The 12,030-nt window shown below is 38.2% G+C and overlaps 1 long non-coding RNA gene across 1 annotated transcript in view; it reads right to left on the bottom strand.

Moving 5' to 3' along the window:
• LOC135164873 (uncharacterized) overlaps positions 1 to 12,030 on the bottom strand; it is a 116,482-nt gene that overhangs the window by 98,704 nt on the left and 5,748 nt on the right. The window lies entirely within an intron of this gene.

The raw sequence follows: 12,030 nt of genomic DNA, 5'->3' as shown, positions 1-12,030 counted from the left end.
CTCGTGTCTTTCACATTCGCCCTCGCATGATCAATTATCACTTCAGCAGTGGTACACGTTAAAAAAAAACTCCACGATCGTATTATGGGGTATGCAATTTTTTTTTAACGATCCCGAATGATTCAGTTTCTCCTCTTAGTTAAAATGTTCAGCGTAAATCTTCAAAATAGCCCTGTAAAAACAACGAATCTCCGATTTTTTTTTTCATCTCCTCCAGCCGAACTTCACTCCATTTTTTTACCCATTTTTTTTGTACATATTTTTCTTTAATTTTACAAGTGTCAGATAATAAAAGTCAGCGAACCCCGTCGTAAAAGAACGGCTGTGTGCACGCGAGGTGAACTTTATTGCAAACCCACCACGATAGATGTCGTTCTCACCATCACCAAATTGCGATAAATGAGAAAGCCCTTCTTTAGCTTTTTTTATTATTTATTTTTTCATTCCATTGGCGACTGGGGCACGTTCTCATTCAATTTTTTTTCTCATTTCATCTCTCCGTCACTTGACTATCGCTCATTCTCGAATGTATATTTCAATCGACGTTTGGCACGTACCTGTGAAAGATATCTTTGCTCATGATTACACGTGCGTATGGTAGTACACGTGAAGGGAAGTGGTTATTCGTGCCAAAAAATAATCCATCTTTTTTGGAGTACAGAGAAGTTGGACTTGAAGACGAAACAAGAGGTTGAGGGAAGGGGTGACTATAGAGATTCTCGATATTATAAGTCAACTGTAGTGTGTTTATCTGTTCGTTAGTTTTCCACGAATTCATCCAAAAATATAAACGTGCGGCTCTCTCGTATTCGAGATCTCTCTCGGTCATCTTTTTCACTGTGGGAAACCGGAGACCGGTGACAATTTAACCGAATGAGAATCAGAGTGAAGAAGAAAGAGAAGTTCATTAATTAAGGGGCGACTATTATATGTTTTAAAAGCCACGGGTTATTGGAACGAATGCCTCACTTATTAAATTTTCATAATAAATATCTCAGACATGATAATTAGTGCAAAATAATGTCATTATAGGAAAATTTACGGTGCCGTCAAAGCATAGGATTGATCTATTTTCCGATGCTTTCACCGAGGTATAATAAAATTGCAGAATAAGAATGGAAAAGTTTCTGCATAAAAAATATTAAAATTGTTTCATATTTCATCACAAAATGAACACCGTTCAGTCGAATGAAGCACGCTCCCATGTTTATTCATTCCAACGCATACATTTACCATGCCCAACTCCAAAAGATTATTACGCCTATCTTGTTAGTCTGGCTTCGAAACGTGAAATAATGTTACTAATTGTAATAAATATTGTTTTTTGAAATAAATAAAAAAATCGTGATGTATCGCATCACAATTATAGGTGATATTATTTGCCATTGGTGCATGGAATCAGGTATTTTGTTTATGACAGCGATAAACCCTGTGTGAGTGACAAAATTATAAAGCCTCTCCCCCCCTCCCCCGGCCCCCTTTACCAGCCCGTAATAAATTTATTAACGGGTTTATTTTCAGTATCAGAGCTGTGTGCTTCCATGTTTTCCCTTTGATTCAATAAAAAAGCGGAAATGATTGAAAGAAAAAAGTCGAGGCATGTTGCAACGGTTCTTTCGGCTCGTTGTGCTCTCGAGTTTGGGACCCCCGACAATTGTAAATGCGTACAATGGTTAATCGAGCCATACACACACTAAATAGAATAAGAGGAAAATGCCGTCTGCGCACAGAGACGCTCGATGGGAGCGGTTTGCCGGATGTCAAATGCAACCTAAGAATACTAAATACCTTGTGCTGATGTGTTTACTTGAAAATATACTCTAACTGCCATCATTGGATTTAACCTTCGCGTAAATTCTACATACTATGAAGCCTCGTTGGCCGCTACAATGTTTCTCGCAATTTATTTCTTCATAGTGAAAAGCGGTTCTTTTTTTTTTAATACGTGAAACTGTCTAATGTGGAGCAGTTGATGGCACAATGTGACCTCAACGAATTATTTCTTCAAACTCATTTTTTTCTCTTCATTTTAATTGGTTGGGTTTCTTAATTAACGTCCTTGCAAATGTGTAATATATCCAGCAGAATAATTCCAGGATGAAAAAGTGTCGGTCAATGTGGTCAGAGAAAAATGTCTACAGTTTGAAAGGGGGAAGAATTTGTAAAATGAATTTGAATATTCAAGCTTCATGAAGAATAACAAGTCGACGACACTATCTCTAGTTGTGTCAACATGTGTAGAAGATATGCAAAATGCGTAGTTGGAAGGCCTGATTGATGTGAAGGAAGAAGAATCCTCTTCATCGTAGCATGAATCGATAGAGATTAAAGAGTAATCAAAAGGCCAGAAATATCGACTTTATCTTCTGTCTGACGAGTTATTGCACGCGAAATTCCCTAATCGGTCTATGGCCCCTGTGAAATATATCCGAATCACAGAGTGGCTGATAGGAAGCAATCATGCCAGCCCAATTCTTATCAATATCTCGGTGCATCATCGGAGTAAACAGACGTTATTGATTTCTCGATTCCTCCATATAATACAAATTTCAATTGAAAAGTCTCGTTCTACCACAAATCATGTCCGAACAATCCATTTCCTTAATTGCATATTATATTTCAATGTAATTGCATGTTAAATGCAAATAGCTCTATAAGAATATTTCGCAATCCACTTGTGCATTTATTCCACGATAAAAAGTCACCGCTAGATAAGAGCAAATTTCAAATTGATCATCCGATGTGTCGATAAGATCTCGAGATAAAAAAATAAAGATCAAGACTAGAATTAATCCAACACCATTAATCAGAGACTGCCGTCATAATTCCTGAAACTGAATTCATCAAACTGAGAAGTAAAAACCAGTGAATGAAGAGAATGAAGAAAATCAGTAATGGTATCGTCAGACGACTCAATGATCCTCAACATCATTAACGTGACAAGATTCAACGGACAATTAAATCCAACTCACAAATAAATTAACCCCAAGATACAATACAAATTGATTAGTCAGCAAAATCTCACGTAGCGCAGTCTTCCCTCCTCTACCGTGTTACAGTACGATACTTGCTACTACATTGCCTCCTCCACGTCACAATCAAGTGAAAATTAATCCATCGCATGGATAATTACATGTCTCAATGTATAACTGACGAGTTATCGGAATGCAGTGTTGCGTGCTCACAAGCACGAAGACGAGTACTATACAGTAGAGGTCACGCATCACCAGACACACTCAGACAACATAAAATACATCGAATGATCCCAAAGCTTTGACGTTAATGTAATTGTCATATTTTTATCATCAATTTGTATACACAATTCCACTCACAACTGTAGGAACGACTATCCAATAACTTGAAATTGCCACCGTTTCGAAATGATATTGCGTCAATATTGCCCTGGATTTATTGAATTTGAATGTCTCTATAACGTGAAATATATTTCACGTTTCATAAACCAGAATTCACTAGACATTTGACGATTCCGTATTTCAATAAACGGAGTTTATCTCGGGCATTCCAAAGTTACATACATCCTGAAGAAAAAATACTTCTGATAAGTACCTCTCCAAGTGTACCCGGAAACTCATGACTCGAAAACTACCATCAAGGAGATATCCCATGATAAAAACAAGTATCGGAAATTTGAAAACAATAACTCTACTTTACCATACTTGTCTACAAGATTCCATATACTCTTCAATGTTGGAATCCTTAGTTTCCTGATACAACTAAATATGTACTCCTCAAAAAATATCCAAGACCTCGCCATTAAAAACACAATCGGAAATTGATTTTATTTCATCCAAGAAAAGCAATCTCACTTAAATAGAACATTATCCTAACGCATCCAAATACCTCCAGTGCTATATACTTTACAAAAAAAAATCTTCACATCGCACTAACATTACAGATTCTCTCAGCATCGTAACTGCGCAATCGAACATCACTTCCACCGTCTCATTCACTCGATGCTAACGAAAAAAAAAAACTTGAAATCAAATAACCCAACTCCGGGGCAGTAATAAACCTTCGCGATGAGAAAATAGACGCGAAAGGAATAAGCTCATGTTCCTTGAATTCAATGAACATTTTTACCCCATTGGAACTGGAATATTGAAGGAATATAGAAGACGCATTTCCCTCTACCTGAGTATTCCTATTATGGCGTAGTCCAGGATACTAAAAAGTCCAGCTTTCCATCCTCTCCCCTTTTGTTCCTTTGGTGCTTTGACAAGCAGCAAATTTTACGAAGTGAATTGCTATGAAAAATTCATATGACCCTGGATACATAATTAAAAGGTTAATTTTCGTCGTGAAAATTCATTTGACAGTGACGGAAGAAAAGCAGCGAGGGGGGGGGCGGGGAAATTCTCCCTGGGGACATTGATTCCCTACTGAATCGTAATTGCCGACTCCAGTCGTTGTCCGTGTGTATATGCACAGCGAATCAGTATGATTAATCGTCCACACGCGATCCAATTCGAGTAAAGTGCATGCTGCTAATGAGAGGCCCAGTATTGTCGTACTGTCAAAGCGATTACAACCATTCTATGTAGATCTCTCCACTCACCCGTTCTTCCCTCTTCTCTGGTAAGCCCCCTCTTCAGCCCTAGCCTCCCGGCCCTTTTTGTTTTCTAGACACTGTACACCAGTTGCCCGTTATCGAGGGTCCCCAGGTGCCTCACTCACCCACTAGTGATTCAGCTAATAATGCATTCTGTATAATACCACAAGCATATTCCTTTATTTAGTGCCTCTTATTTCTCAATCTTCCTTGTCTCTCGTTACACTCTCTTATCCACAATCGTAATCACTGTATGCACAATATTTAATAGAATTGACATTGAGAATTGAGAGAACGCAAATGGTTAAGGTGTAATGGTTTCACATCGTTATTTTATTTAATTTTTTTATGTAATGGTTAGTGTTGTGGTCCCATTACATATCGTTTGAGGGTAATGGGGTGTAATTGGTGGAAATGTTTGGCATCCTGATGGATGAGGAAGAAAATTGTAATGGCAGTCTCGTGGAAGTGTAGATGTCAACGATTTTTTCGGTTTTTGCGAGTAATCAGGGAGAATGAAACGGGATTGGTCGCAGTGGGAAAAGAAATGTTTCGCGAGAGATTTTAGAATTGTGGAACAGGTGAGGGGTAATTTATTGATGACAAGACTACGACTAAAATTGTTTTCTCCTGCAATTATTCATTTTTATTTATGAAACTACTGTATCGACTCGATAATCACAGTGTCAAGTCAATGAAGTAGTTCCATAAATAAAAAATTACCATAGCAAGTCTAAGCACAATTATAAAATTCATGTAGACATGGGAGTTATTTATCTAAGTGCAAGGGCTGTCGGTCCGTGCGATATTTATCAGTTCACATGTTTTTGGTTTCTCAGGAGAGAACCCTTTTTCAAAAGAATATTAAAAGAAAATTACTTTTATGACGACCGAGCCATAAATTTTACGAATGAGAGAAAGTCGGAAGGCTGCTAACTCCTTCGCCCGCAGAGTGCAGACCACATGTCCGTACAAAAACCCATTTTTCCCCATATGAAAAAAAAAGGGGATTCCAGAATTTTCTTCCATTCGCTTCCCATTCTGTTCCGGTTAATAATTTTAACCCTAATAAAAATAAGCCGGACAACAGGAATTTTTAGTTCCTTTCAATTGCAAAGAGGATTTCGAATAAAATACTGCAAAAAAAATCTGAAAATTGTCAATTAAAAATCTAGCATTCCTCGGTAAATCCAATAATGTATTTTTTTACACGATCAACGTGTTTTCCCGAGGATCAATGATTTTCGAAAAGGGGAAGAATTCGAAATGCAGTAAGCCATCTGTGTTACCTGGCAAGCATTGTTAATAAACCCGTCTTTGAATTTGGTAAAACCTTCGTAGAATTCACACTCGTTTACCCGAAAAAAAATCTAGAAAAGGACCCATTCACGGGCTCAGTTTTTGTTCCCTTCGACAGACGTCCGAACCAGCGACAGTCCCTTTAAACTTTAAATGTCCTCAAGACGACGATGTCGGCGCACACGCTCGGCCTTTAAACGCACTCCTGAAACATCACACTGGTCTTGCGGCCTGGTGCGCCTGTGTGGAGGTTTACAGATTCATGTCGGAGGGCACCTCAGGGGTTCTCGAACCGGATGGAGGGGTGCCTGTGTCCCGAGAGATCCACAGGAAATGAAAATGCCAGGAAGGAGACTAAAATCTCAAATATGGAGTTTAAACAATATTGCAGAGGCTGGAGACATCAGGGTTTGCAGGGAAATGACAAGTGGAGGAGAAATTTGATGTTCGGAAAATTTAAAAAAATCGAAACTGGCAACACCGACTAACTAAGATAGTCCGAATACTTCTGAAAAAAAATGACTGCAATCTGTTCGATACTGTTATCAATTGATTTGATTCAATGTTTATGATTTATTATTTGTGAAATGTAAAATCAAATCATTACACAATTGCCTGTGGCATTTGATAAGTGAATTGGGTGGATGATCACATCATCCGCGGAATATTGGATAAATATGTGGACTTCAATAGAGATTACCTTTCAGGCAATTGAACACTGCATTGAATTCAATCCCGAAGAAAATAGAACGAAAATAATCCCTTGAACTTTAAAAATATCCTGGGATTCTCTCCTGTCCTGCCAACTGAACTGGAAACTCTCGTTAAATTCTTTAATAATCGTCTGAATTTCCAGGCATAAAATCCATCAACACCGCATATCAATCACTGCGAGCATTGAAATATACCGAGCTGTCTCGAGATGAATTTTTAAAAACAATTTCCATCCACGAAAATCAACATCAAGTAGAATTTTCCATCAGTATAGCAAATTGGCAATGTCGCCTGAATAAAAAATTTATCGAGACGAAATGAACGAATTACTCGAAATCAAATGAATGTTCACTCGGTTTGAATAAAGCATTTTTCCGGATGTGATCCACTCTGGTCACGTGTCCCCACAGTCCACCGGGAAATATTGTGGAAAAAAATAGTTAGTGAACTGTCCAATGTACATTTGGGGGCGAAGGGTGCTCCAGCCCCCCTGGTGCTGTCATCTCGTTACTGCCTGACACCACGACTTTCCCATCAGCTGTCACACTCGTTATATCAGTGAATCATGGCCCTCCCCTCTCTGAACCCATGCATTCTATCTGAATTATTTCACACAATCAAATGGTTGAAACTGAAGTGATTTTTTGCTGCATCATTGGTATTAATTTTATTTGCTTCCTGGAGAATGGAAAGATCCCTCGGAGATTACTTACACCGAGGAAATAAATATTTTCAAATGAATAATCGATTTTTATGGCTTGGTTTTTTTTACCAGACTGCCTGTTGTGGGCGGTATCATCATTGAGATGGAGATTTCATTCTAGATTAAAGAAAGATGACCTATTTTGAGCCAGTTGTTTCACGATGATTGATATTTTTATTCTGAGGGGTTCGCGGATATAACAACATGAATTTCTGATTAACATGTGTTCTCCATTCAAGAAGACATTTCCCTCTCGACAAAAAGTAATGATCTAATTTGTCCAAACGATTGCTGAGATCTAATACTCGAAGAGGTCTACAATCATTCTCTTCCATTTGACAAGTCAACCAAATTTCAACGATATTTGCCCTCCAAACTGACTCTCCAAAATCCGCGAAATCTGGGAGAACTGTTCGCCCCCAGGACTCAATCGCCAATTCCACCACACCCTCACCTCCGTCTCCACCAATTTCTCCTTTAATAATCATGTTATCCAAGGTGTCATGTAAAACCTAGAGAATAATCTTGATCCCCTCCGGCATTTTGTTTGTATCATTTGCTCGGTCAATGGTCACGTTCGAACATGCCACTTCCTGCCCACGATACGCGTCGTATCGAGAATGCGAATGTAGACGCGAATACCGAGAATCAGAGATACTATTTAGGCTTCTCTCATTACAATCTCCCACTTTTTCACGCCTCAATTCCTTAATTTTTTTACCACGCCTCTACGAGAGAGGAGAATGAGGCGCCATAGAAACCAGAGAAAACATCGTTTTTTGGAGGCATTACATGTTTTTTCTCGTTTCACTCCCACCCCCCTTCTCCCCTCATCGCAACCCGTTTTTACGAGTAGAGTGAAGAAATGGATTCCCACGTTTTTCCTCAGTCATCGGTCGATCGAGTTTTGCAACCGCAACCTCCAACAGGATGATCCAGAACACAATTGCGTGCCTCCATTTGAGAAAGAAGGGACTCGTCCATTCGGTTACAATCAGAAAGTGAGAGAGAAGGATAAGCACGAAAAAAAAAAAATATATATATATATATATATGAAATAAAGCCAAAGAGATACAATTGCAAAATCTTTACGACACAATTGGTGTACAAGTCCGTGGATTGAAGCATTTCTGCAGCGGCGTGCGAACGCTTCGTTTGGGTATATACACCGTTGAGGGGCAGGAGGAGATCGAAGAGTGAGTGAGTGAGACAGTGAGTGAAATCTTGCGCTCACGAACTGTGGAGCCTCGACTGTGACCGTTCGAGTACTCAATTATGAAATCACTTGGCAATTATAGAAAATTTCAAGGCTTTCGCGCGCCGCAAGCGTTGTACGTCCGCAGCAAAATGTAGCGTTTGGGTTATTGCCTGGGTATTGCAGTAGCGCAAGGATATACGTGAGCCGGGGAAAGGCTCGAGGGCGTCATAAAATTATTGCCAGATTGAAAAAAAAAAAGGAAAAGAATATATGAAAACACCGAGGCGAATAAAAAATTGTGAAGAAAATTGCACTGATAATATAAATTGCCACTGGTTTGGTATCAATTGAGGGAAAAATTATATAAATTTTGCAATCGATTTATGAGCTATAAAAATGCATTTGTCGATGGCAGCTACGAGAGGGGAAAAAAAGAGAATAATTTTTAGAGTCAAGTTTTATCGTTATTATTGGAAAAATAATGTTATGAAACAGTCGGTTGAATGAACCACGTTGCTTATAGTGCATGGCCATCATCATCCGTTTCATTTGGTATCTCTCGGGCCACCAGTGTGTGCTGTACTAGTGATATCCACGCGGGTTCACAGACAGACTTCTGGGAATGACCCGCACGCATCACGAATTGCAGTCGACACACACTCATCCGGACGTGAATGTTTTAATTGTCAGGCCGTCATTCGCCGTCACAATGTGTACACTAACCCTCCTCCCCTGCCCCAACTCGTGCTAAACTCAGAGATATATGAAACCTGTCCGGCCTTCCGTCCATATTTTTTCCGCTTTTATTGTCACTCCGCTGTTCAGTTTTTCAGAGATTTTTCTGTTTTATTAAAAAAATACGGGGATTCAGTGGCAACGGTGAGTTTGCATTGGGTGGAAAAATAAAGTAGATGAAAATTTGAAAAGTTTATTGGAGTGCTGAGCACGTGTAGGATCAGTGGGCTTCGTGTTACGCCATTGAGTAATCCCGGCTGCATGTTATGAAATTAATTCACTAAATTTTATGGTGTGGAGAGTTTGAACAGCGGAAATAATTAAATGCATAATTGAAAGCCTTAATCCAAAATCAATGTCCGATTGAAGCTTCTGTCGTGAAAAATAACGTGAAAATTGGGCCTATCAACGAGAGAAGTGGTCCCTTGTATTATGCTTTTATCAGCAGTTTCAAAAATATTTGATTCCCTGTTCTCGAGAAAAGCAAATTTTTCTCAAATGAAATATTTATCATACTCGCGGTGAGAAAATTCCCTATGAATTTTTCTAATACATTGACCACACTTGAGAAGAATAAGATATTTTCAATGGTTTAAATGTTTAAATACTCACGATTCACGGAACAGGAATAAATTCTCATTTATCACTATCGTTTCACGTTACATGATGAATATATTACACTGGCGCCACGTGTTGATGCACTTTTTCCTGTCCGATTTGCTACCGTTTCTTTCAATTAATACTTCATACTCATTATCTGAATCAAAATTTTCATATCACAATGAATAATTTCATGATGTTGCGACTTTGTTGGTTCAACAAAATTTTAATCGTAATTACAATGTAATGACTTTTAGAACGGGCAAGTGAATAACTATTTAATTCGTATAGAAATTCAAAACAGAAATAAAAAACTCAGTCCGGTTTTAATAAACATCAAGAACTAAACACAAAATTTTCTTCTACAACGAAATGAAACCAACATGTAAATAGCTCTCCTACTACAATACCCGACGTTCTATTCACAAATCCTACCCAACAATATTCCTCTCTGGTTTTACCTCCACATCGTAAACAAAGTTCTCAAATGATCATGAAAAAAAAAATCGAAAGATAATATCAATCGTTACAAAAGCGACTGAGAAACAAAAATAAACATTGAAAAATCCGAGTGTCGAGGAACTTTGTTTTGAATGGACGAAAAATCGACCGGATCATGATCATGGTAGATTGATTGGTGACTGGTAATACGCGAGAGTGATCGGGATTAACGAGGTGGGTGTGTTCGGCGGAATGACACACGCGCTGGATTAACGAACGAGCCTAGTCTAGTGGTTGCTGGTAGGTATGAGCTCTCGGCTTGGGGGAGGAGGAAACGCGTATTTATACTGCTTGGTACTCAGTGTGTGCTAATTCAATCGCAAATATTGTCTAATTGGCGAAAACCAGTGGGAGGAAGAGAGTTTGAAAACAAACGGGCATTTATCATTGCCCACTTTGGCACAATGATCAATTAATGGAATATTCGTTAAATCAACTTGTGCGGAACTGAATAAATTCGAAATATTCTTCTTCGGTGAATTCTGCATCGATGGGTGCACCCATGTGCACTGCAGTTCATGATGCTTGATTTTATTCATTTGATGGCTGGTAATTTTTTCATGCCTATGATAATGTTTATTTTTAACGGAGGATTGAATTAATTGAGCGGACGAAGCTTTGATTATCGTTATTATTTACTATTGCTACAGATAGATGAGATTGATTCTCTCAGCCAAATGGACTCGAGATATTTCTCGATTTATGGTACATCTAAAGTTTCAGGGGTTTGTTTTAATTGTTTTGAAAGGTGTAAGACAAACAATAAATGGCTTCTGTCAATGTATTGGAGATTCATTTTTTGACAACACGCAAGAACGGTTTTCTCATCGGATGAAAAAAACGGGTTCAAACGATCCATAACCCTCGTTTCGTTCAAACCTCGCGTGCTAAAACCCCGCATTTCATTATTTATTATCTCCTAAACTGTGCAGTACAGCTACTTAGAATTTTTTTCATAGCTAGCGAATGTTATAAACATTATATATTGAAAACATGATAATTATTGTATGAAAATCCCGCTTTGTACCTTAATGATATTAATCAATATCCGACACACGCAAATTTCGTGAAGAAATTACAATGTAAAACGTTTTATGGAAATTCAAGCGAAGAAATAGTGTCTCACTCTCGAATTCATACAATACTTTTGTTGCATCAACGTCCATCTCATATGGAGATGAAAATCCAACTCATGCGGTTTTTATAACGACAGTAAAGATGTGTATGTTTTATCTCATCGCCCGGAGAAATGACGACTTTGTTGTCGAACACAGTCATGTCGTTCGTTTACGATGACGCAGTTGCGTGTTTTTTTTCGCATACAATGAGACTGTGTATGTTAACACTCCGGGTTCGGGTATGTGGATACGGGATTTTGTTTTTTCATATAGTTCATTTTTTTCAGATACAAAAATTACGAAAAAAAATCAAGAACGAAAGAAAATCAACAGACCTCGATGCAGCGAAAAAGTTATTATTTTTTCGAAGTGTTAATTTCCTCGGTAGAACCAATATAATTGAACGAGTACATATTTCTCTTTATGCTGCACATTGTTAACAAATCAAAAATGTTCGGTTTTCATTAATTTGCAATTTTTTTCAATCGATTCCGGGCGTGTGACCTTTATTTTTCAATTTCAGGAGTTTTTTGCGAAGTAAAATCCAATTATTTTCTGAATTTTTCCCGATTAGTTTGTTTATTAAATCGAA

The sequence above is a fragment of the Diachasmimorpha longicaudata genome, chromosome 7, assembly GCF_034640455.1.
Source record: "Diachasmimorpha longicaudata isolate KC_UGA_2023 chromosome 7, iyDiaLong2, whole genome shotgun sequence".
In the NCBI taxonomy this organism is placed as follows: domain Eukaryota; kingdom Metazoa; phylum Arthropoda; class Insecta; order Hymenoptera; family Braconidae; genus Diachasmimorpha; species Diachasmimorpha longicaudata.
This window is presented reverse-complemented; position numbering and strand designations above follow the sequence as displayed.